Genomic DNA, 25,303 nt, shown 5'->3' with positions numbered 1-25,303 from the left:
GCACACACCCAGAAATTTTGAATATTTTGCCTTACTGGATAAAACCTGGAATTTTAGCAGTAAACAAAGATCACAGACTTGTGTTAGTTGATAGTGACGGCTTTATTGGGTGTAAATACATATATGAATTATATGGATGTGTTCTTCGAACAAAATACAGTGGCAGTAGTTCTGCTTTGCACTCTGTCACGGTCGTGACCTAGCGCAAAACTTTGTCCGTCTTGCAGATTATATCGATACGTACATCGAATCTCGAATAAGACCTAAGTCGATAGACCATATTTATTTACTGGAATTAGGAATAGTTAGCAAACACATGTGATCGGGAGGTGATTTTTATTAAAACAAGTCTCGTGGTTATGACATTTGATCAGCCAGATTCTTAAATTATATTTAGTTCAAGAGTATGCAGTTTGGAGATAGAATGAAAAAAGTGTTGCCTTTGCTGGCAGCAGCTGTTTTGATTTATCACGGGACTCTGTATTACATGAAGCCGGTCTATGCACCTGAAGGTGGAAAAAACGCCCTGAACAATAAGAAAGAGAGTTGATTACAAGAGTATATGATCGTGTGGATGGACAAATTTAAGTAGATTACTTCTTTGTGTAGTAAACGTTGTGAAACTTTATCAGGTGCAAGTTGCCGGAATTGGACAAGTGCCAGCTGTACAACAGCTAGTGATGAGAACATTTTGAGTTGTAGATACTCGGCTAGTTATGAGAGTCAGAAGACCAAGAGGAATTACAAATGCACAAATCATTATTGTCTCTTTTATAGGCATCCTTGGAGGCATTTATATCTGGAAACCAGTACTACAGAGGACTGTTTTTAGGAAAGAGGGCGTACCTGTGGAAGTCCCAGACAAGTGAAAATACGTAAGTGCCAGTATGTTGTTCAGATATACCGACAGTAGTGGGTAAAGTTGCTTAAGTTGCTTACTTCTCACAGTAATCTCGCCCTGTCATCGATATCTGGGATTGTAAAATGCTTTCTTGCAGTAATACCTGTGTTTTCTTGTGTGATACTACGCGAGACGCAATCGTAACAATGTACATTTTTCTGTTTATACTTTAAACACTGGGTGTGGAAAATCAGAAGGTAAATTGTTTATATTTTTGAAGGCTGATAGCCATTTGTATTGAATCCTATAAATAATTCAGTGGGCGCACACACACATAGAAACTCTGTTTTAAATTTTAATCAAACGTTCCGCAACAAAATATCTGTCAGAAAGTGCACTTATGAGTTATGGTTTCTTCTTATAGCTTGTTTTATGAACTTATAAACGTTGTCGCTAACCAAAGATTGATTTCATCTAAATAAATGCCGTAGAAGCAGTTTGCTATTCATGTCATTAGACTGCATATTATTGAGCAGTATCTGCTATCCTTCTTATATTGATGAGTATTCTACCCATTGTTTCAATAGATGAAAATATGAATAACAGATGGAGTAGAATTATCTCCTTGCGTATGTAGACTATTTTTGTACACTTGAGGTGCAGGGTTTGCAACAACTTGATACTTCTTTTATTTCTCTCAGTTCTTCTTTATCAACCTACTTCTGTTCCCATTGTCACATTAGTGATCAAACTGGCTGCTCCCTTCCTCTCTTTTTAGATATTATCATCTACTGGTTTTTTTTCTGTGGAACTGTCTTGCTTGTTTCTTTGGTTCAGGCCCCTGCATGACATTCATATTTGATCTTCAGTAGCCTATTTCCTTCAACGTATTTTTCTCTGTTGTCACATTAAGGAATGAGTAATCTAGCACTTAATCTACTTTTTATTCATGTCTGTATTTAATATAGTAAAATAAAATGGTGAATGGCAGCCATTCACCTAACTTGCCTACAGCTGATTGATGACCCCACAGGCATGCTAACTCATCCACCCATGTCTGTGACACTTCTGATTATTTATAAGTTGCTGCTCAGGCTGAGAAAGGAGTGAGGGTGGGATAACCAAGTGACCACTGGGAGAGTGTACAATGTACAAAGCATGGAAGAGTTAGGTAATGGAGGCATAATACGGGAGAACCAAGTGGCTATCAGTGAAAATAAGAAAAATAAGGGCAGACAAGATGACTGTCTCTTATTTTATTCCTCTTTGCAGATTTACGTAAAGGTGATTTTAAGCAGTATCCAAGAAACGTATGTTTCTCACAATTTAACATCTAGCGTGTGTTTATCCTACGTATGTTTGCAGATAAATTGTAGAAATAATGGTTTCTATACAGGAGGAAGGGTAAAGGGTTTTATTCTGACTGCAGGACTTGTATTTCGAGGAAATGAATGGTTCTACGAGTAAATTCAATTGTCTCCTTCTGCTCTACCAAAGGCAGTCGCGGAAAGGTATGAGAAATTTGCTCAGAACATGGAATTAAGAGGAACAAAGGTCAAGGAAACTGTGTGATTCCATTTGTCTGCCTTGGCCTGGCTCATAAGTGTGTTGTGTCATGCGACGTCATTGTGGTGCTGTGTTTTTTAATCAAGTCTTGTTTGTAAAAGGCATGTTGTATTTGGTAGTGCACACCTGTGGTGGATGTACATGTTTGAATGTGTTTGTGTTATGTTTGATATTCCCTCATTTAACTTTGTGCAGTCATTCTGTGAAGTTTTTGGAAGAGTGTAATGTGTTGTTAGTGAGTTATGTCGATTTATTGTTTCGTGCATTTGAGTTTGCTTTGGGTATGATGAGTGTAGTGTATGTTTTATGGACCTTGAAATGTAATAGTGTTTTTATTATTTTTTTGTTAGAGATGGATATGACAGAATAATTTAATAGTTATTAACTCAAGAGTTGTGCTGGCTGATGATATAATGACTACAATAAGGTTTTTGTAGTCGTTCGGCTCAATTGCATACTACATGAGGTGGTTTGTGTGTGTGTGTGTGTGTGTGTGTGTGTGTTTGTGTGTGAAACGTCACACACGTCAGACTCGGCAAGGACCGCCATATATGGCCGTGTCCCCAGTACAGTATTTGACGATCTATCCAAGGGGGTCACTGGTTAGAGAGATGTAGTTTTGCCATCAGGGAAATTGTTTTAATTCCATATTATTTTTGTTACCGTTAATCTTTACATCTTTGAGGAGTTATTGTGTTTTCTTTTTTTGAGGACTTATTCTTTTTAAAGGAATGTGAGAATGATTTTAGTCTTTGTTTGTTATATTTCTTTGTGGATATGGTGTTTAGAAGTGGGTTTTGATTGGTTAAAGGGTGGTGGGGGTTGGGAGATTGGGATTTTTTGAAGGATTTTGTTTAGTTTGTGTGTGTGTGTGTGTGTGTGTGTGTGTGTGTGTGTGTGTGTGTGTATTTCTTTGTTTTATTTTGTCTTTAATGCATTATTTACAGTTTTTTCATTTGTTTTTGTGTATAGTTTTTTTTTATTTGTGTTTTACTGGTTAAGTGGCTCTGGGGGTTCTTAGTTTTTGATTTATGTGAGGCATTTTGGTATAATTGGCATCATTTGAACTATATAGGTGAAGGGAATGTTACAACACTGCATTTTGAATTTGCATGTGTTGGATTTTTTGTGTTGAGGGTGTCATTTGAGGTGTATAGGTGAAGGGAATGTTGCAATACTGTGTATTGCATTTGTATGTTTGATTTTTTGGTATCAAGGGCTTCTTTTGGGCCATATAGGTCAAGTGAAATGTACGAGTCTCATCAATTGAATGATCCTGTGACAGTTTGTGTTGTCCTACTTTGTATCCATTTCATATCCTCTGTCGGTTCTATTTGGTGAAGGTCCCACAAACTTCTGTAATATTGCAGGATGAGTTGTATGAGTGTTTTGTATGTAGTCTCTTATGTAGTCTGGTTGCAGTTCCCTAGTATTCTACCAGCGAACCACAGCCTGCTTTACCTACAACTGAACCTGTGTGATCATACCACTTCATATCCCTACAGATTGTTACATTCAGGTATTTGTAAGAGTTGACCAATTTCATCTGTGACTCATTGATATAATAGTCATAGTCTACAATTTTTTTTATCAGAACATTTCATTTTGTGAAGCACACATTTTTACATTTATGCACATTTAACCAAGTTGCCAAGCTTTGCACCACTTCTGAAATCCTATAACACAAAGTAACGGAGGTTATTATTAATATTTTCTGCAAGGTCATTAATATAGTCCATAAATAGGAAGGATCCTAACACACTTTCCTATGGCACACCCAAAGTTACTTCTACATCTGTAAATGACTCTCCAACCAAGATAACATTCTGTGACTTCCATACCACAAGATCCTCATGCCAGTCACAAATTTCTGTTGATGCAATATAATATCGTACTTTTTATTATAAAATCTCTGTGCCTCATCTTTACAGTCTCCCACCATATCCTAAAGCCCCACTTCCTGGCCACAGAGGAGCATTCCCCACATAACTCAGTACCACCCAGCACTGGAACACCAGGGTTTCAACTACTTCTCGTCATGCCTTGAAATGGGAAATGTCCTGCCCGCTATTCTTCCCAACCCTCCCATATCGGTATTCCACCGTCCTCCAAACCTACACAATATACTCGTCCATCCCTACACAATACCTGCTCCCGACCCCTTACCTCATAACTCCTACCCCTGTGATAGACCTAGATGCAAGACCTGTCCCATACATGGTACAAAATTTGTACCACAGCCAGGACTTGAACGCAGGTCTCCTGCGTACTAGGCAGATGTGCTAGCCATTACACTATCATGTCAGTATAGCTAACACAGCTGCATGGACTGCCCTAGTCCAATGCCCTCCCTAAAACAAACTTCAGTTCTCATCTTCAGCCTGTTTTTCCCTTCTTAAATTGTCAGTATTGCCAAGGCTCTGGCATAGGTGGTATTGACACTTTAAGAAGGGGAAAATAGGCTGAAGGCGTGAATTGAAGTTTGTATTAGAGAGGGCACTGGACTAATGTCGTCATGCAGCTGTGTTACCTGTACTATTATGGTGATGTTATGGCTAGCGTATCTACCTAGTAAGCAGAAGACCTGGGTTCAAGTCCTGGCCATGGCACAAATTTTAATTCATTTCTTCAGGCTCTATCAGTATCATAGATAAAATTGAGACTTTATCATAGATAAAGTTGAGACTTTATCATAGATAAAGTTGAGACTTTATCATAGATAAAGTTAAGACTCATATGTATCAAGGAAAGTTTAATTCCATATTTTACTTCATCAAATTTCCTGCTATAATTTTGTTTCTTAAACCTCACTTTCTCTCTCCTTGATTCATTAAATTCAAAATTTCCTTATACCTTTTCCAAACATATGCTGACACTTTCTGCTCTTTCATTTGTCTCAAATAATTTATACTCACCTTCTTTACTCTTCTTCACTACCTCAAAAGGAATATACACCACAATATCTAATTACTGATAGGCTCTAAAACAGCTAACCAGCTAACATGAACCCCAACTTACTAGATTTAAGTTTCTGTGTCCTCTGAACAATGTAGCTGGTTGAAGAATGTGCCAATGCTGCACTGATATTTCGAACTCCAGACCTCTGCATGTGTGCCCCAGCCCACCCAGTGCTGCTGCTGCAATTCGGACTGCTTCCTATGTGCTACCTGTGTTCAGCAACTCTCCTCAGTTTACATGGCTCGTCTCATCACATCTGCTGCTGCTGCTGCTGTCTCCTGTCTTCTTCCTTGTGATGTTTTTCTCGTGAAATATTCGTATTTCTTGGATGCGGTTTAAACTTCCAGGACATGAACTTATTACGTTAAGTGACACACCTTTTGCACCCAGCAATATGCAGACCTCTAGCGCTTTCTTGTTACCTGCTAGCCATATATTTGTCACTTTTAATTCAAACTTCATTTCCTGCCGCTCTCCCCAATGCACTCATGTTGAATTGCACCACTTGTTCTGAACAAAAGCTTTAAAAACATTTCTCAAGCCTAGTAATACCACATTGTGCATTGCCTACACTATCCATAACATCAGTTTCTTAAAGGCCCACACAGTGGCTGCCTTATTGAAAGATCCCCTCGTGGTACCTAATCTCCAGAACAGTTTTCGGTTTAGCCGTGAGTCTATTATAGAAAGCGATATATTAGGTAACATCTGGTACAGCTGGTCATGCAGGTAGCTAGTCTATTTCAAATAAGTCCTGGGGTGCCGATATAGTGTATTTATTAGCAAACACTGTAAAATAGTTTGTAGTTAAATAGTTGAAACAGATCAGCATATATGTTACTAAAGACAAAGAGCATGGTTAAGACAACTAGTACAGAGAACAGCCTCAGATTACACTCTATGGCGGACTGATGAGACGGGCGTGCGGCAGAAATCTCGTGTGTAGCTCTTACAACTTCATAGCTTTTGAATGCGGTCTGTAGCTGACTAATTTTCATTTGTTTTCAGATTTAACTGGTTTACTGCATAGTGGTATTGTAGGATTAAAGTTTTAATGATAATTAGGCTGCTCCTAGCTTTCACTAGCCTAATGTACTCTGATTATTAATACTTATTAAAGAAAATTCTGTTTTGCATCATCTGAATGTATGTGGTTTCTATGTATATAGATTGCCAAAGATTCTTTGTCCTGGCTTGCTTACATCTCCTCACTTGAATGACTCACTACTGTGCCATACAGTCCCTCCGTTACCAATTTCTGTGTGAGAAGCAGCTTCTCATTTGCTGAAGCTGCATCCTCCAGTGCAGCTTGAGAGAGCAAATTACTTCTGCTAGCTGCAGTGCCCCAATAAAATGTAAAATTCAGGAAGTAAAATGCTGTCCCCAAGTAAGGGATATCTCACACACAGTTCCCTTCTAACAATCCTAGTTTAGATTTTTCATTGTTTTCTTAAATCATGGTAGGCAGGTTTTGTGATGGTCTGTTCAACTTTTTTTTCCATATCTTCCCATAATGGCAGTGGTGCACAGTCTCTAATTAAATAGATATTGATGAGACACAAAACTCTAATTCTGTTCTTTTTGTACAACTAGAAGAAAGTCAGAATGTGCAATGTTGTGAACATCCTAAGGACTGCTAATACAAACAGTTTTGAGATCGTGTCATATCCATTGTAGAAAAAGCAAAATTTGAGGAAAATATTTTGTATTAAATTAAAGCAGCTACATCTAGTTGCTGTGTCACTGTGCCTTTGTGGGAATTATTGTACTGCATAGATAAATAGTTGCTGAATGTCAAAACACCCATACATGCTGAGGTAATGGTGTTTTCAAGGTTCGAACAACATTACGAAACATTGCGCGTGAAACAACTCCAGCTGCTTTATTAGCAAAAGGACTGCACTGTCCTAAGGCTTCCTTTTTCCCACCCCACTAGCAATGGTAGTATAGTGACTACATTTCCAAACTGAATCATTAACTTAGGTAATTCACCCTCTTCCTACTCTTCAACTGACCTCTCTCTCCTCCTTCCCCCCCCCCCCCCCCCTCCCCATATCCCCCTTCTTCTTCCACCATTTCAGAGATGCAGGGCAAAAATGAAGATACTTATTCAACAACACATTTATGTTTACAAAATTTGATTATCTTAGAAAGTTATCCACCATACGTAAAGCAGTTGTCCCAATGATCTGTTTTTAAAATCACTTAAAGCTATGTCGTTAAATTGACCCCAGCAGTTATTTGACTCTGAGTGTGTTTGGACTGCAAGAGTCATGGGAGGGGGGATTCATGATTCTCATCCCCCATTCCTCCCTCTGCCCCCCCCCCCCCCCCCAGGAACATATTTGTAAAAAAATGTATATTTTTACATATTTTATTGTATGGACTATAAGACCCACTTACTTCTTTGAAAAAATGCCTTCAAAATTCAGTTGTGTCTTAAACTCGAAATTAATATATATTAAATGTCTAGTGTTTGATTTAAAATTCCTGCCAGTCTTAAGAATGACCATATATCTGATGCCACAGGGAACCTATCTCCAGCTGGCAACACTGGATTCAACTGGCAGTAGCAGTGCACCGATGTGATGAACATGAGTTGTGGGGATTCACAAGCTTGCTAACACTGTCTCTCTCCCACACTGACATCACAAACTTAGAACACTGTATGTAGGTTATGATGCGTCACTGCAGTCTGTGGTGCCAGTGAACTTGAATTGAGAGTGACTCGTGGTATCGGTAATGGTACAAAATTTTTTGTTGGTATCTAGTTTCGTAATGGAAAAAAATAAAAGCTATTTGTATGATGTGTGCTATAAATATGCATATGCAGAAGAACATGGAAGAAAAGCAGCTAAGTGGCATTTTGGCACTCAACCAACAGAAAAAACCCTTCATGATTTGGGGAATAGTAAAGAAGAACTGAGAAAAATGAGGAAGACTAAATGGGCAAATAGAGGACTGAATGCAAAGTGGCCAAAACTAGAACACAACGTATTGGATTGAAGGACACCATCAAAATGACATCAGAATAAATACAAAAATGATTCAAATGCATGATCGTAAGCTAGCACTACAGTGCAACTTAACAGAAGGGTGGAGTTGGTTGGTGCTACAGGTTCACGAATCATCGCGTACTTGGGATGCTAACCAAAACCAGAATATCTCGGGAAATGCCACAAGAGTGTGAAGACGTATCTTTCCATCACTTCATTATTCAACACTGAAAGAAAACCAGTGTGGAATTAAGCCAAATAGCAAATATGGACTTAACTCCTCTGACATTTGATGTGCCGAGTAACAGAACTGTTGACGTAAAAGGTGCTAAAACTATAACTATAAAAACAAGTAGACATGAAAAAATATGCTACACTGTTGTCCTTTCTTGTCAAGCTGCCTGTCCTAAATGTAATCCAGTGATCATTTTCAAGTGCAAAACAATGCCAAAGTCTTTTCAAATACCACCAGATGTTGTTATTCACGTACATGACAAGGGTGGAGAGATGCTGGTATTATGAAATTATGGATTAACGGAGGGTGGGAGAGAAGGAAAGCTGCTGTATTGAAGAGTTATCTTGTGCTAGATCAGTTTAGTAGTTTTTGAAAAATTATGTGCAAGAGAAATTGAGACAGGGAAATATGGAGCTTCCTGTTATTCCAGGAGGACTTATTTCACAATGGCAACCTCTTGTCGTCATGATAAATAAACGATTTAAAGTGTACTTGAGAAAGGAGTTGAACAAATGGTTAATGGATGAAACCCAACATGAATCCATGCCAAAGGGAGCTTTAAAACGACCTACAATCAAACAAGTGTGTCAGTGGATAAAACAGTCTTGGCCTAGAATGACAGAAGATGTTATTCTTTACTCTTTCAAGAATGACAGTGTGAGTAATGCTCTCAATGGCAGTGAAGATCATCTTATATATATATATGAAGAGGACAACAAAGAAGATGAAGAAGAAGAAAGTTCAGATGACGATTTTTAGGGATTTTAAAGGTCAGTTTGTTTTTATAAACCAAGAATTTTGTTTTGGTCTAACTTTGCAATCTAATAATAAAAATTGAAAAAAATATTATTTTAGAAAAAAATTGATTAAAAAGTAAGGTGAACCTTATAGTCTGTAGTGTCCTATAGTCCATAAAATGTTGTATGTCAAATTATAAATTTCTCGGGTAACTTTCAGAGGAAAAGTAACATGACAGTTAATATTCTCAAAAATGGCAAGGAATCCTAAAAATTTGTAGCTACTGTATGTTTATCACAGGATACTTTTCAGTTGGTTGCCCATGTGAATGGAACTGTAGGCTGACTGGCTGCTGTAAAACATTCCAACCATGTAAGGGCACCTGCACCCATTCGCAAGCTGACCACTCCTGTTGTCAACAACAAATCTGACATAGTTTGTGATTCCACAGGGAGACCTGGCAAACCACAGGAAGCTGAGTAAGGCCAAACAGAAACAGAAAGACTCTGCACAAAGAAAAAAGAACAGATAGGCTGACTTTGCAAACATAAGCAGAAATGGCTGAAAGAAACAGTACTCCAATACCCCCCCCCCCCCCTCCAAATTACACAGTTACATAGCCATAGTCTGCAGATCTGTGTTCACAGTTGTAATACTGAGTGAAATCCTGATAGCGTTGAGAGCACACTTCAGTTTTATATTTTGTAAACTGTGAAACTGCCAAACTATTGAGAGTTTGTTCTATTACAATTCTGAAATCAATTGCTTTGCATTTCTCTGAACTGCAGTGTTTGGAAGCTGTGCTAAAGTTAGATACTAATGTCTGATGTAAACAAATAATCATTACTACAAATGTCTGCTTGTGTCTGTGTATGTGTGAATGGATATGTGTGTGTGTGCAAGTGTACACCTGTCCTTTTTTCCCCCTAAGGTAAGTCTTTCCGCTCCCGGGATTGGAATGACTCCTTACCCTCTCCCTTAAAACCCATATCCTTTTGTCTTTCCTTCTCCTTCCCTCTTTCCTGACGAGGCAACCGTTGGTTGCGAAAGCTAGAATTTTGTGTGTATGTTTGTGTTTGTTTGTGTGTCTATCGACCTGCCAGCGCTTTTGTTTGGTAAGTCTCATCATCTTTCTTTTTAAATATATTTTACTATATTAAAACATATTTGAATGTTAATATTATTAAAATCTAAGACATGTTAAAAGTGGGAGTGACAGCGAGTTATATTTGGTGAAGTAGAGACAATAACAGTTTGGGAGTCCTTAAGAACTGAACCACGAATCCGAACCTGGAGAAAATTCTATGAGCACCACAATGCAGGCAATTTTTCTGCATTGTTTCACAAAGTACTTTAGGACCTAAAAAGTAGGTAGTGCTGGTTAACTGTAATGCCTTGGAACTAATTCATAGTGGACTATTCTCGTTAGGTCAAGGAAACAAACCAACACTCTTTTGATATTTGTTCTTATTTCTTTGGCTTCCTTCGGTTGTGGTGACTGAGTACTGTCAGAGCAAACTAAACTAAGTTGGCACATGGCGTGGTGGCTGATGGGTGTGCTTATAAAGACATTTCCCATTTACGGTCACTCTCTATGGCACCCAACTGGGTTGAGTGTCAGCTGAGACTGCATGGACAATAATTTTCCACTGGCTTGATTGTTGATGGTTTTTTTTGTATTACTGTCTTGTGTACTGTAAAAGTTTTTGAAGGAAAAATAAAGCAGTAAGGCCAGAGTGACACACACACACACACACACACACACACACACACACACACACACACACACACACACAGACAGATACAGACACAGACAGAGAGAGAGAGAGAGTGAGTTATATTTGATGAGGGAGAGATAACAATTTGGGAATCCCCCTTCAGACTTGAACCATACCTGGAGCACATGGAGATAAAATACTTTGACAATAATTAAAGAACACTACAGTCAATTGCTACAGTTAATCAGTTGTTCTGTTAAGATCAAATGTGATTTGTTACAGATTTTTTAGTGTTATTGCCCATTCTGGAAGGCACTAGATTTTTGGCTATGGTTTATCTTCTGTAGACATCTGAACAACTTTTTTATGATTAAAAAAGGGAGAAGGGGTGGAAACAGCTCAGTCACGAAGTGTGTTCGTTGTCTCATCAAAGAATGTAGCTCCACAGTATTCCATGAAACTCATATTTTCTGCTTTTCTTTCCTTGTTTGGCATAAAATTTATGTAAATAGTTAATATTGACATGTGGCAGGATGTATATTCTGGAAAGATAACTGGTAAGTGTCAGTCTACAGAAGTGTATGTCTAGATCTGTGGGTGCTTACTTCACTATAAGAACCTTTCTATCAGGATCATTAGACCAACAAAATATTAGTTTCTGTAGTGCTAGAAAAGCAGCACAGCGGTCCTGGAAGAAATGAAGCTGTAGATATAGTTCGCGTGTCGTATCTGGCTAGTGTTCTTTGTGAGAGCACTGCTTGTGAAATGTAAGGGTCCAGTGTCTATCCAACATACAGTTGTAATCTTCAGGGAAGATTCAGGAACTGCTTATTTCTCTTACCCTTGTAGTGGTTGAGGACTGAGTGTAGACTTTATTAATCATCCTCAGCAGCATTTAATAGGACCTCTTCCTGGATGTTTATTTCACAATTTTCAATTAAAATTATTATAAATTACAGCACGTAATTCACTTTTGTATGCATTGTTTGTTTCTACAAAAACTGTGAACAATAAATCCCAACAGTCCAACTTGCTGTATTAACAAGCATCTTTGATGTTCATGAAACAAAGGAGAGTAGCTGTCTGTAGTGAAAAGTTGCAGGACGTCACATACATTGGCCCTTTGATGAACACAGGTTTTATTCAGTGCTTCCATTCAAATTTTCTGGTATAAATGTTCAAAATGTGTATATGTAAGTTTTACATTATCTGTTATTATATTATGATTTTTTAAATGTTCACAACATATTGTTCAAATATTTTGTTTCATGTTTCAGGATTTCATTATGTGCAAAACTATGGATAAACAAGGGACATTTTTGCAGCGACTTAGGAACAGACCTCTGTATCCAGTAATTCTTGGGTTTGCACTGACAATAGGTGGAGTTATTGGCTATAAATTTTTGTATTTACCTAAAAAGAGAAGAAGAAATATGAAAGAAGCAGAGGAAATGGCAGACTTCTTATTCGCAAAGGAACAGTTGCTAACTCCTGAAGGTAGTTCATAGTTTTCACAGTATAAATCAACACATTATGCAAAATTAGAAAATGAAGTATGAAAATAAATGAAACACAGATATAATATCCCTTTCAGGTCATATTAGAATAGTTTTTGGAATGGGAGTATTACAGATTATGAACACAAATGGTACTGCAAGAAGGAAGTTGTTGAGCATATAATGTTCATGAAGTATAAAACTATAATCCTAATTTTAATAGTACAGACATCAGCCTAGCATAAAGATATGTAAGAAGCAACATTTTAATCATGGTAAAGCCATTAGTAATTGTTGAATTACTTTTTGAAATGTTATATTTTCTAGCAAAATCACTCATAATTTTAACAGTAAATTACCAGCTCTGTCTCTCACTGTCCATCTTAAGATAATGAGAGGGAAGTAGTAGTACTTTACTAAGAACTCGGAGAAATCCACATTGTCAATGGATATGAGTCAACAGTGTCGTGCAAATAAGGGCTAATTCCCTGATGGGGTGACACTCCTTACATATATCTGTTGACACTGTAGATTTCTCAGTTTTTGGTAGGGAACTGCTTCCTTCGTATGATCTGAAGTTGCCCGCTGACAGTCAAAACTTGTAATTTCCTATTGAAATTACATGTGATTGCGACAGAAAATAAACCATTAAAATGATTTTTCACAAGATGTCATGAAGGCTATGATGGCCAGCAACTTAACAGATAACACAGTAAGGTGTCATTCGTGTGCTGCAAGATGAAAGGACTGACTGTTGCATATTGTGTTTCATATAAGGACAGGTCTTTCTGGAACATATGTAATATGCATCAGAGAATGTTAAGATCTCCATCAGTTTCTTTCAGAAACCATGTATTTGTCATCATGACACATTATAATTTTTTACATGAAAATGTCTATCTTTTCATTAAAAAAAATTAATAGTTCATGATTATGAAACCCATCATCTTTGAGTATAACAGGGCACCATAGGTGAAAACATGTAGTTGTATACCTGTACAGAAATTAACTTTTCAGTTAACCTCTGTTCAGGTAGGATTTAGAACAAAAATAAAGATGTTTGTGTACATAATTAAGTTTTATGTTCCTTGTATGAGTGTTTATTTCTGCTTGTGATTTGGTTTGCCATTATTTAATCCTCAAACCACTGCAAAAATAAGTATATAGATATTAGTGTCAATTTCATTCAGAAACAACTAAATCATTAAAATTAAAATTGAACAAAGCTACACAGCCTGTTGGAGTTCATATCAGATTATATTCGGAAATCGCAACTTAGATACTCTTTTAAGCGTAATATGCTGCAGATCCCTCAAACAAAAAACTTTGCTCAGTAGGTGGGAGAAAGAACAAGTCACATCGCTCTACAATTAGAGTAAGAGAAGTGATCCACAAAACTGCTGACCAAGACCATTGACATCTATCTGTTGTAGAATTGTGGAACATATCTTGAGCTCAGATGAAATGAGGTGTCTTGAACAGAATTATCGCCTCTGTACAACTTGCATGAATTCCAAAAATTAGCAGTGTGAAACCCAACTTGCACTTTCCTCATATGAGGTTCTGAAACTCAAGGATCAAGGCAGTCAGACTGATGCAGTTTTTCTTGACTGCCGAGAAGCATTTGACTTGATATCAGACTTTTTCTAATTATCAAAAGTATGAGCTTAGTAAGTATCAAGTGATATTTGTGGCTGGATTGGATTCTTGGTAGGAAGAACTCTGCATGTTATTGCAAATGGAGATTCACTGATATAAGTAAGTTATTTCAGGCATGCCCCAGGGAAGTGTGCAGGGACCATTGTTGTTCATAATGCATACCCATAACATGGCAGACACTGTTGATAGCAACATCAGACAGTCTACAGATGATGCAGTTATCTGTGATGAAGTACTGTTTAAAAAAGCTACAAAAAATATTCAGTCAGATCTTGATAAGATTTCAAAGTGGTGCCAAGATAACTTGTGCACTTCACAAAACAAAAAGTAGTATTGTAGACTTTTTTATCCACAAGTCTCAATTGGAATTGGTCAACTCATACAAATATCTGTGTGTAACACTTGGTGGGGATATGAAATAGAATAACCACATAGATAAAAAATGTACTCACCAAGCGGCAGGAGAACACACATAAAAGATGGTTGTAATTGACAAGCTTTCGGAGTCGGTGGCTTCTTCTTCAGGCAGAAGGGCTGAAGGGGGAGGAACAAAGGTGAAGGAAAAGGACTGGAGAGGTGTAGGAAAAAGGGTAGATTTCCTTCACCCTTCTTCCTTCCCCTTCAACCCTTCTGCCTGAAGAATGAGCCACTGGCTCCGAAGCTTGCCAATTACAATTGTCTTTTATGTGTGTGTTTGCCAGCGCATAGTGAGTAGATTTTTTATCTATCCAATTAAATAATTTTGTCAATAATTGTTTGTTTTTGTTGCGATAGAATAACCACATAGACGACTGCAGGTAAATCAAGTGGTAGACTTTAGTTCACTGTCAGGATACTGGGAAAATGCAGTCTATGAAGGAGACTGCTTACAAATCACTTGAGCATTCCACCTTAGAAAATAGTTCAGGTGTGTGGGCTCCACATAAATAGCACTAACATGAGACATTGTAGGGTGGCATGAATGTTTTAAGATTTGTTGGTCTTGGGGAAAATATCGTTGGAATGTTGAAAAACTTGGTCAGTCAGCCAACCAACCTACGTGGCAATCACATATTATTCTTGCTGCTCGCTTTTGTGCATTCAGTTATTTCTTTCTCAGTGGTGAGTTACTCCATAAAATTATTCCATAATATGCTTCTTCCAGTTAAAGTTTTCATCAGTATGTACACCAAAAAACTTGGACCATTCTACCATATTTACTGACTCCTGCCCAAGTGCTACATCAGTTGCTGGTATGACCCTATTTGTTGCGCAGAACTGAATATAACATGTTTTCTCAAAATTGAGTAGAGTTCATTTTCAGAGAACCACTCAATAATTATTCGTCTCGTCTCTGTGGCTTTCTTGCTAATGGTATTTATTTTTTAAAGCTGGTATTGTCTGCAAAAAGTACCAATTCTGTGTGTTTAATGTTGAGTGGAAGGTCATTCACGTCTATAAAGAACAGGAGTGGACTTGCAATTGAACACCTTGTGATTTCTCTCTTCTATACATTTTTTTATCCTTGGAACATCGTTTGAATTATTCAGCACAACTTTTTGCATCCAATTTGTTAAGTATTACTGAAATCAGGTTTGTTCAAAGCTATCGATTCCATAAAACTAATGTTTTTCTAAGAATGTAACATAATCTACAGTCAAATGCTTTGAAAAGATTGCAACAAATATCCTTTGATATTTTATTGTTTAAGACTTGTAATATTTGATGAGTGAATACAAAAATAGCATTCTCAATTGAGCTAACATTCTGGAATCCAGACTGTGTTATACTAAGTAGGTTGTTTCTGCTTCAATGTGACTCTACTCTTGAGAGTGTCAATTTTTTGAATGTTCTGGAAAACGATGTCAGTTAGGAAATTGGACGATATTGCATGGTACTTGGTTGTCTATCTTGTCATTTTTCTTATGAAGAGGTTTAACAATTGCATATTTTAATCTGTCTGGAAAAATTCTCTGTGCCAGTGATGTTTTACCATACATCACTAATGAAATTACTTACTAAGTTAGAATAACTTTTTATAACTTTGTTTGAAATTCCATCAGCACCAAATGAGCTTTTCATTTTTGGAATTTTTATAGTTCTATTAATTTCAGCCAAGGACATTGGTGATACATCTGGTTGCTTAAAGTTTTGTGAAATGCCATTTTTAATATATTCTCTCACTTCTTCAACTGAACTGTTTAATCCTACTTTTGCTGCCACATTTAGAAAGTGATTGTTAAAATTACTAATAGCTTGTGAATATCTGTCACAACATTGTCATTTAGTTTAATTGTTACGGTTTCTTCTATGCTGACTGACTGTCCTGTCTTCTATTTAACAACATTCCATATAATTTTAATCTTATTACCTGCATCATTAATTTCTGTCTAGATGTACATACTTCTTGACATTTTAATGGCTTTCCTTAAAATATTACAGTACTTTTTATAGTAGTAGCATTCAGATGTGACACTAATTTGCTATAGAATAAATTGAATTTGAAATTAGCAAATCTTTCTATAGAGACCTCAACTCATTCATCTCTTGTAACTTAATCCTAGAACACTGTATCAGGTTCTCATAAATAAGCCTTACTGCTTTGAGTTAATCTGCCTCAGGGCTGCAAGGTGGTATATTGTTTATTTCCATTAATTGTTCATCATGACCAGATAGTCCATTAATGATGGGGTACCCATTAACTGTTTCAGCCTTAGCACTGTCTATGAAAATGAAAATGCTACCAATCAGTGCCGTACTGTCGTGCTGCACACAAGGTGGAAAAATGACTACTGAAATTAGATTGAAACATCCAGACAATGATTCCATTTTCCTGTCAGTATCCTTTAAGAAACCTACATCGAAATCTTCACAAACTGCTAACTGTTTCATCATGTCTAACAGGTAGCTAAACTAGACATCTAGATCTCTTCTAATAACTGAAAGTTTCCCAGAGGGGGATCTGTAGACTGTTACATTTACCAGAGAAGTATTCTGCAGTAACAACTCACAAGCACATGCTCCTGGGTTCTGATCTATGCAAAAATTATGTGTTTGAATATTTTTGCACTTGTGCCCAACTTCTACATTTGTTACAACTCCTTCTTCTATGTTATACAAAAATTTATGCTAATTTGTAAACCCTGATATTTAACTACTCCATCTCTGAGGTTACATGGCGTTCAGAGAGGTACAGAACACACATCACTTGAGAATTTTCTACATCTAGGCATACAAGAAGTTCATATATCTTATTTTTCAAACCTCTCGCATTCCAACGAAACTAATTTTATTTTTTGGGAACTGTAGCATATGAGGGCATGCTGAAAAGTAATGCCTCTGAGTTTTTAATGTGAAAGCTCTTACAGCTTATTAAATAACACAAATGTTACTAATTCTACATCTTTATTCTTCATGTCTACAAATTTGCATGCCTCTGCCCTAGAGAGCTCTGAATTGTAGCAGGTAATACGGTGGTGTGTAAGGAACAGCATGCTGTGAACGAGTTTCAAATTCAAAGAGTCTGTCAACACATCGAACACATCCTTAAGCATGACAATGCCAGACCCCACACAAGCATTGCAATGTCTCCAATACTCTCACACTTTGTGTTGACTGTCAGTGATCATCCTAAACACAGTCCCGACTTGCTCCATTCAATTTTCATCTGTTCCAAAACTTAAAGAACTCCTTCGATGACTTTACAGTGATAGTGATGAAGTAGTGCGAACAGGTATAAGGTTGTGTCTCTGTCAACAAAGTCAATCATTATACAGTGATGGTATCAGCATACTGGTCTTGCATTGAGAGAAATGAGTTTGTCACCAGGGTGACTCAGTTGAGAAATAAATATGTAGACATAAAGAATAAGGATGTTGAATGTTAATAACATTTGTTTTATTTAAAAAGCTGAAGAGTTTTCACATAAATAATTTGGAGGCAATACTTTTCAACACATCCTCGTATATTATGGTCCTGTTCTGCTCTAATTTCTGTCAGTAATCTGACTATAACATAAAAAAAATGCACTCCTCTGACTTCACTAACCACAGGGATTTTGTCTTGTGTGTATATGACCCCTCTCCTCTTACACTTCCTCCAAGATGATCAGATAATCTGTCCTTCCCCCTCATATTCAGCTGCAGGCCACAATTTGTATGTCCCAATCTCCCAATTGCAGCAACAGGCACAGCATGGATATGAGACTTGCTTAAAACCTATCAACTCAGCTCTTTGTTTACATGGCTAACAGCGATGTGACTCCACGGCTCATCATGGCACTGTAAAACCACCACAAACCCAACACGAGTGTGTGCTGTTGGTGCTTCTATTTCTTCCAAGTGCCCTTTTGTAGTATATTATGAGTTGCTAGCTACGCTGTTTCATGCTCCTCCTACTATAAGTACCTGATCCTCTGCATCAAAATCTGTGCACAAGGCTACCATTTTCTCTGTCACCTGGCTATGCTGGGCACTAGGTTTCACTATGCTTGTAACCTGGTATTCTACATCTAACTTGCTTTCTACTTGACTTTTCTACCAACCTAACCATAAAGTTGTTCATAAGTATCTGCTGCTCAAAACTGGTTGAGGCTCTTCCCCTCTTTCAGGTAAAAGGTCAGACTGATTGCTAACCAGAATTTGGAATGTGGTTTCAGAGGTTTTCTCCTTTTGCCTATTTCTTGTCACCTCGTCTGAGCTCCCACTGTCTCTTTCTTCTGTCAACCTATCTCATTCAAAAAATGCTACTTCTAATTCTGCCTTTTCCCCCCGTTCCATGATTTCCGTGTCTCAACTGCATATACGACTCCATGGGAGAGCCTCATCTGATAGTTTACTGCCTTCTCCACTACAGTCACTTTGGTAAAACATCAACCCAAGGTCCTGACAAAACTAACCAACCTACGGCAACATCTACTTTCTTCCCATATGACACTTCTTTCACACTAAACTAAAAAGCTCTATCACACACTTAAACTGTAATAAAGTAATAACTAGTGAAAACCTATCTTTCATTGAGTTGTGCAGCCAACTTCTGACAGCAGGCAGACATAAAAACACGAGAATGTAAACAACGCACAGAAGTTCGCTGAACATAAGCTTTAAATCATGGAAAACACACAAACAAACTAAAACTAAAAAAAGCAGATATTTTTAATAACAGTATTAAACATAAATGTTAACATCAGAAGCCTACATAAAGTGTTTCAAGAACCAGTATTAAGTGAAGACTGTAGACAAATTCATTCCCTTACATTTCACTCCCATACGGACCATGAACACAAGATTAGGCTAATTACAGGATACACTAAGGTACTTAGGTGGTCATTATTCCCATACTTTATATGCACTTGGAATGGGAAGAGATTGTAATATGTGGTGTCAAGCTAAGTACCCTCTAACATGCTTAGTGGTCTGCAGAGTTATGTATGTGGATGAAGAAATGCTGCTCACAAATGGGCATATGAATGCCATCACTGATGTACAGGCTGACAAAATATACTGTTTTTAGACAGTTTCCATTGCAGCTTGTCCTGCAACAGTCACTTTATCCTGCTTGTTATTGTATTTTAAAACTGTTAATGCATAGAGTTTATAGTGCTCATTCTTGTGCAGTATTGATGTAACTACACACTATTTGGTTTCTGAGATCAATAATAATCAGGTCAAAGGCCATTGTTTCCATAAGATAGGAAAAGGGAAGACACTCAGGATTGAAGTAAAGGTAGTGGATGGAGTACTAAGGTTATTATAAAACCTTGGAGTAGACAGGCATTAAAAGACTTTCGTGGTTATTCTTACCCATGCTTTGTTCTTATTTATATTTTTGGCAGTATAAAATGTAGTGAATGAAAAATTAATAAAGAATTAAAATAAATGAAACTGTGTAGTGTTAAGGGGCAGTAGTTGTTTTTGATTGTGAGAATAATGGTGCTGTTCTTATTTTCTAAAAAAATACATTTTAATATTTTTATTTTCTTTTCTAATTTTTATTGTAGACTTCCACATTCATAACGTTAAGTATTTTACTGCATCATGATATGCGCTTTTTTTCTTATGTATAAAGTTGATGACAAAAGGATTACTGGAGTAACTAAAGTGCAAAAATAATTCTTGTTACAGGTACTGGAGAATCTGGTGACTGAAGCATCTTAGTTAACAAGAACTATAAATATATTTTGTAGCATATGGTGGTGTACATAAGATTTCAATTTTGTCGTGCTGTCATTTCCAGTCTGGAAGGGTGGTCTCTTGTTTGGAACTGTTTATTAGTCACTAACCTTTGAAATCAGTAAAATATTTAAAAAAATATTAACATCATGTTTTCTTTAATTTTGCATCTCTTTCACGATCTTAGAGTAGGTGTAGTCTGATTAGAATTACTTCTGACACTTCATGTGTTAGAGCTGGTTTCCTCCAATCACAGCGCTCAAAGTCACACCTGAATCATTCGCGTTACTGAACTGCTTCAGCAGTTGTTCAGTTTACTTTCAATTCCTTGTCTGGCATTCTTACTTGATCTGTTCGGATTTTGTATTTGACCACACTTGCTAACCACACCAAAAACAAAAAACACACACACACAAAACGATGCTAATGAAATGCATAGATTTCATACACATCACTAACCAAAACTGTTGGATACTTCTGCACAAGCTGTGATTCAGCGTCACATGTACAGTTATAAGCACAGAGATCAACTTATGTTGGATAAGCTTCACATTGAATGAAGCTGAATTATTTGAAGGCTGCAATTCAATGTTGCAGCTCAGTCATAAGTATAGGACTCTAAGGCAATATAGTGGTGTAGAACACTAGGTAGTGTATAAACAGTACGTATAGAAGGTCATAGCTTCAAATCTCATTAAATGCCACAAAATTTTTTTATTTCTAACTCTAACCCAAAGACTTTGATTATTATTTCTATTCAGTCAATGTATTTCAATATATATATATTTTTTAATTTCTAATAAGTTGCCGTGTCATTTCCATCATCATATTGACTTTTTTACTTTTTCTTACTTATCTTCCTATCATTCTTTATTCATTTGGAGTGTGGCAGTGTTGCCTATAATTGTAACCAAATGTCAACCGGGACTGTTCATCAGTTGGTAATACAGCAGCTTGTGTATCCCGTGTGAGGATTGTTTTAGGTAACCTATGACAGTAATAAATTATAGTTTGCTTTCAGCATTGAAATGTCAATTTTTTTTGTCTTGGGTTTGCTCATAAAGATTAGCTTTAGTTGCCATGAGCAAAGTGATCACAATTTTAGTTATGCTGCAGATATTTGATCACTGTTTTTATGGATACATTGCTTGTCACAAGGTTGTGGCTAGGTTAGGACATGGGTTTAAATTCAGGTCTACAAAGTGCTCCATATGCTGAAGTTCAGTCATTGGTCACTTAAAATCAGCTGTGTTATATTTCTGTCATACCTTGCGACAGCCGCTTCCAATGTATCGGTAAATGATAGAAGTTAAGTATCAAATAATTTTAATTGGACTATAGTACCTAGCAGAAACAATTACTAAACACCGGTATCTGTGAAAATTGGTCCTATAAAAATAATGACCATTAAATTAAGTAATGTTCCATGCCACTTTGATTTATGTCATAAAAAATACACTCCTGGAAATGGAAAAAAGAACACATTGACACCGGTGTGTCAGACCCACCATACTTGCTCCGGACACTGCGAGAGGGCTGTACAAGCAATGATCACACGCATGGCACAGCGGACACACCAGGAACCGCGGTGTTGGCCGTCGAATGGCGCTAGCTGCGCAGCATTTGTGCACCGCCGCCGTCAGTGTCAGCCAGTTTTCCGTGGCATACGGGGCTCCATCGCAGTCTTTAACACTGGTAGCAAGCCGCGACAGCGTGGACGTGAACCGTATGTGCAGTTGACGGACTTTGAGCGAGGGCGTATAGTGGGCATGCGGGAGGCCGGGTGGACGTACCGCCGAATTGCTCAACACGTGGGGCGTGAGGTCTCCACAGTACATTGATGTTGTCGCCAGTGGTCGGCGGAAGGTGCACGTGCCCGTCGACCTGGCACCGGACCGCAGCGACGCACGGATGCACGCCAAGACCGTAGGATCCTACGCAGTGCCGTAGGGGACCACACCGCCACTTCCCAGCAAATTAAGGACACTGTTGCTCCTGGGGTATCGGCGAGGACCATTCGCAACCGTCTCCATGAAGCTGGGCTACGGTCCCGCACACCGTTAGGCCGTCTTCCGCTCACGCCCCAACATCGTGCAGCCCGCCTCCAGTGGTGTCGCGACAGGCGTGAATGGAGGGACGAATGGAGATGTGTCGTCTTCAGCGATGAGAGTCGCTTCTGCCTTGGTGCCAATGATGGTCGTATGCGTGTTTGGCGCCGTGCAGGTGAGCGCCACAATCAGGACTGCATACGACCGAGGCACACAGGGCCAACACCCGGCATCATGGTGTGGGGAGCGATCTCCTACACAGGCCGTACACCACTGGTGATCGTCGAGGGGACACTGAATAGTGCACGGTACATCCAAACCGTCATCGAACCCATCGTTCTACCATTCCTAGACCGGCAAGGGAACTTGCTGTTCCAACAGGACAATGCACGTCTGCATGTATCCCGTGCCTCCCAACGTGCTCTAGAAGGTGTAAGTCAACTACCCTGGCCAGCAAGATCTCCGGATCTGTCCCCCATTGAGCATGTTTGGGACTGGATGAAGCGTCGTCTCACGCGGTCTGCACGTCCAGCACGAACGCTGGTCCAACTGAGGCGCCAGGTGGAAATGGCATGGCAAGCCGTTCCACAGGACTACATCCAGCATCTCTACGATCGTCTCCATGGGAGAATAGCAGCCTGCATTGCTGCGAAAGGTAGATATACACTGTACTAGTGCCGACATTGTGCATGCTCTGTTGCCTGTGTCTATGTGCCTGTGGTTCTGTCAGTGTGATCATGTGATGTATCTGACCCCAGGAATGTGTCAATAAAGTTTCCCCTTCCTGGGACAATGAATTCACGGTGTTCTTATTTCAATTTCCAGGAGTGTAGATTTCATGCTCTACAAGTACTCATTGTGTTACTTTTAGATCAGTAGTCTCAAGATTTATGTCTGTATCCAAAGAGAGCTGATATAGATGTCATTTGGATTGTCAGTAGAAGCAAGTTTTGGAAACTAGAAAGTAGTGTTAACATAACTTCAGCGTATAACTCGAGAGAGCCGTGACCAGACTTGTGAGGTTTGTATTCTAGTACTTATTTTGAGAACTTTTCCTGTTGGTTCTTAGTATTCCCAGTTTTTGTTCATATCGTAATTCCTGGAATATGCAACCAGCCAAATTGTTTTGTAAGCACCCCAGTGGAACGTACTTCTGCTAAGAGGTATGCATGTGGCATTAATGCTCAGTTGAACTGCTCGATGCATGTAGTTCCGTGAAGTCCGGCGTGTGTCAGTGCAGATGCTTTGGACCCAGGGAGCAAGTGTATCAGATTTCCTTCATCTAGTTTGTGAACCTGCTTTAATTAGCTGACTGCCAGTCTGTCACCCATTGCAGGATCACATAGCAGGTGAATGTGAGACTAAGGAGGTAGTAGTTATCAAATGTAGTGTCAGAATAATGTATCCCGAGTGTGAAAAATGATGGTTGTAGCAGAATTTGGGAGATATTTTTAATAGTGACTGGTAAGGATAGAAATCATGTTGATTATTAGCTCTGATCTCCTGTCTTTCAGTTCCACTGTGTTGCAGCTGAAGGCATGTGTCTGTAAAACATGCCAAAGTGATATGTGATATGAAATGGAATGAGCACATAGGTTGTGCTGTGGGTAAAACAGGTTGTAGATTTCGGTTTATTTGTAAAAGCAGTCTACAAAGGAGAATGTTTACAAATTGCCCCTGCAACCAGTTCTAAAGTAATGCTCAACTGTGTCTAACTCGTACCAAATAAGGCTAACAGATGTTGAACATATACAGAGAAGGGCACCACGAATGGTCACAGGTGTGTTTAATCCATGGGAGAGTGTCACACAGACACCGAAGGAAATGAGCTGGAATACTTGAAGACAGACGTAAACTGTCCCAAGAAAATCTATTAATGAAGTTTCAAAAACCAGCTTTAAATGATGACTCTAGAAATATACTATAATCCCCTATGTATCACTTACATAGGGATCATGAGGATAAGATCAGAATAATTACTGCACACACAGAGGTATTCAAACAGTCATTCTTCTTACACTTCATATATGAATGGAACAGGAATAAACGGTAATAACTGTGACAATGGGACGTACTGTCTCCTGTGCACCTCAAGGTAGTTTGCAGAGTGTAGATGTAGATCTAGAATTTACATTCTGAACCGTTACCAGCTTTTCTGAAACACATGGTAACTAAAATGAGGGTTGAAGTCTGTGCTAGGGATCTTTGCCCGTTTACATTAATACGAGGATGGTTTGGAAAGTTCTCGGAATCACCATGAGAGGTCAGCACTAGCGCGACGAGTTGTTCATGTGATACTAATTGGACTGTTGCCTGTAAATACCTGCCATTTCAGTGCTTTTGGAAGAGAGCTGTGGCAGTGACGTGGCTCTGTTGTTCCCATGTAGTGATATGCAAAGATGGAAAAAGTCAAATTCGAGCAGTGATTAAGTGCTTCATAAAGAAAGGTATAAAAACAAAGGACATTCTTGCTGATTTCCAAGAATACACTGGGGGACTCTGCTCCTTCATATTCAGGTGTTGCCAAGTGGACAAATAAATTTAAATTTGGTCAGGAGAGCTTAGATGATGATCTGCACAGTGGTCGGCCATGATATGTCCCTACTCAAGAAATCATTGCAAAAGTGCACAAAATGGTCATGGAGGATCGCTGACTGAAAATGCGTGGACTTGCTCACACTTGCCAGATGTCTTCTGAAAGGGTATATCACATTTTAACTGAAGAATTAGAAAAAAAATTATCTGCAAGATGGGTGCCGCAACTCTTAATGCTGGATATAAAACTCATGAGAATGAACATATATTGGAACAATGTTTTGTCCGTTTTAGGAGAAACGAGCAAGATTTTTTGTGCCAGTTTGTGACCATAGATGTAACTTGGGTGCACTATTATACCCCA

At 38.3% G+C, this 25,303-nt stretch overlaps 1 long non-coding RNA gene across 1 annotated transcript; it reads left to right on the top strand.

Moving 5' to 3' along the window:
• Nucleotides 1–304: 304 nt before the first annotated feature.
• On the top strand, nt 305–20,506 carry LOC126191503 (uncharacterized). The gene is made up of 3 exons (XR_007538360.1): nt 305–875; nt 12,330–12,549; nt 20,309–20,506. It is a non-coding gene; the product is annotated as an uncharacterized LOC126191503 (long non-coding RNA).
• Nucleotides 20,507–25,303: the final 4,797 nt, after the last annotated feature.

Source organism: Schistocerca cancellata, chromosome 6 (genome assembly GCF_023864275.1).
Source record: "Schistocerca cancellata isolate TAMUIC-IGC-003103 chromosome 6, iqSchCanc2.1, whole genome shotgun sequence".
NCBI lineage: Eukaryota > Metazoa > Arthropoda > Insecta > Orthoptera > Acrididae > Schistocerca > Schistocerca cancellata.
The sequence above is the reverse complement of the archived record's forward strand: the minus strand, read 5'-3'. Positions and strand labels throughout refer to the sequence as shown.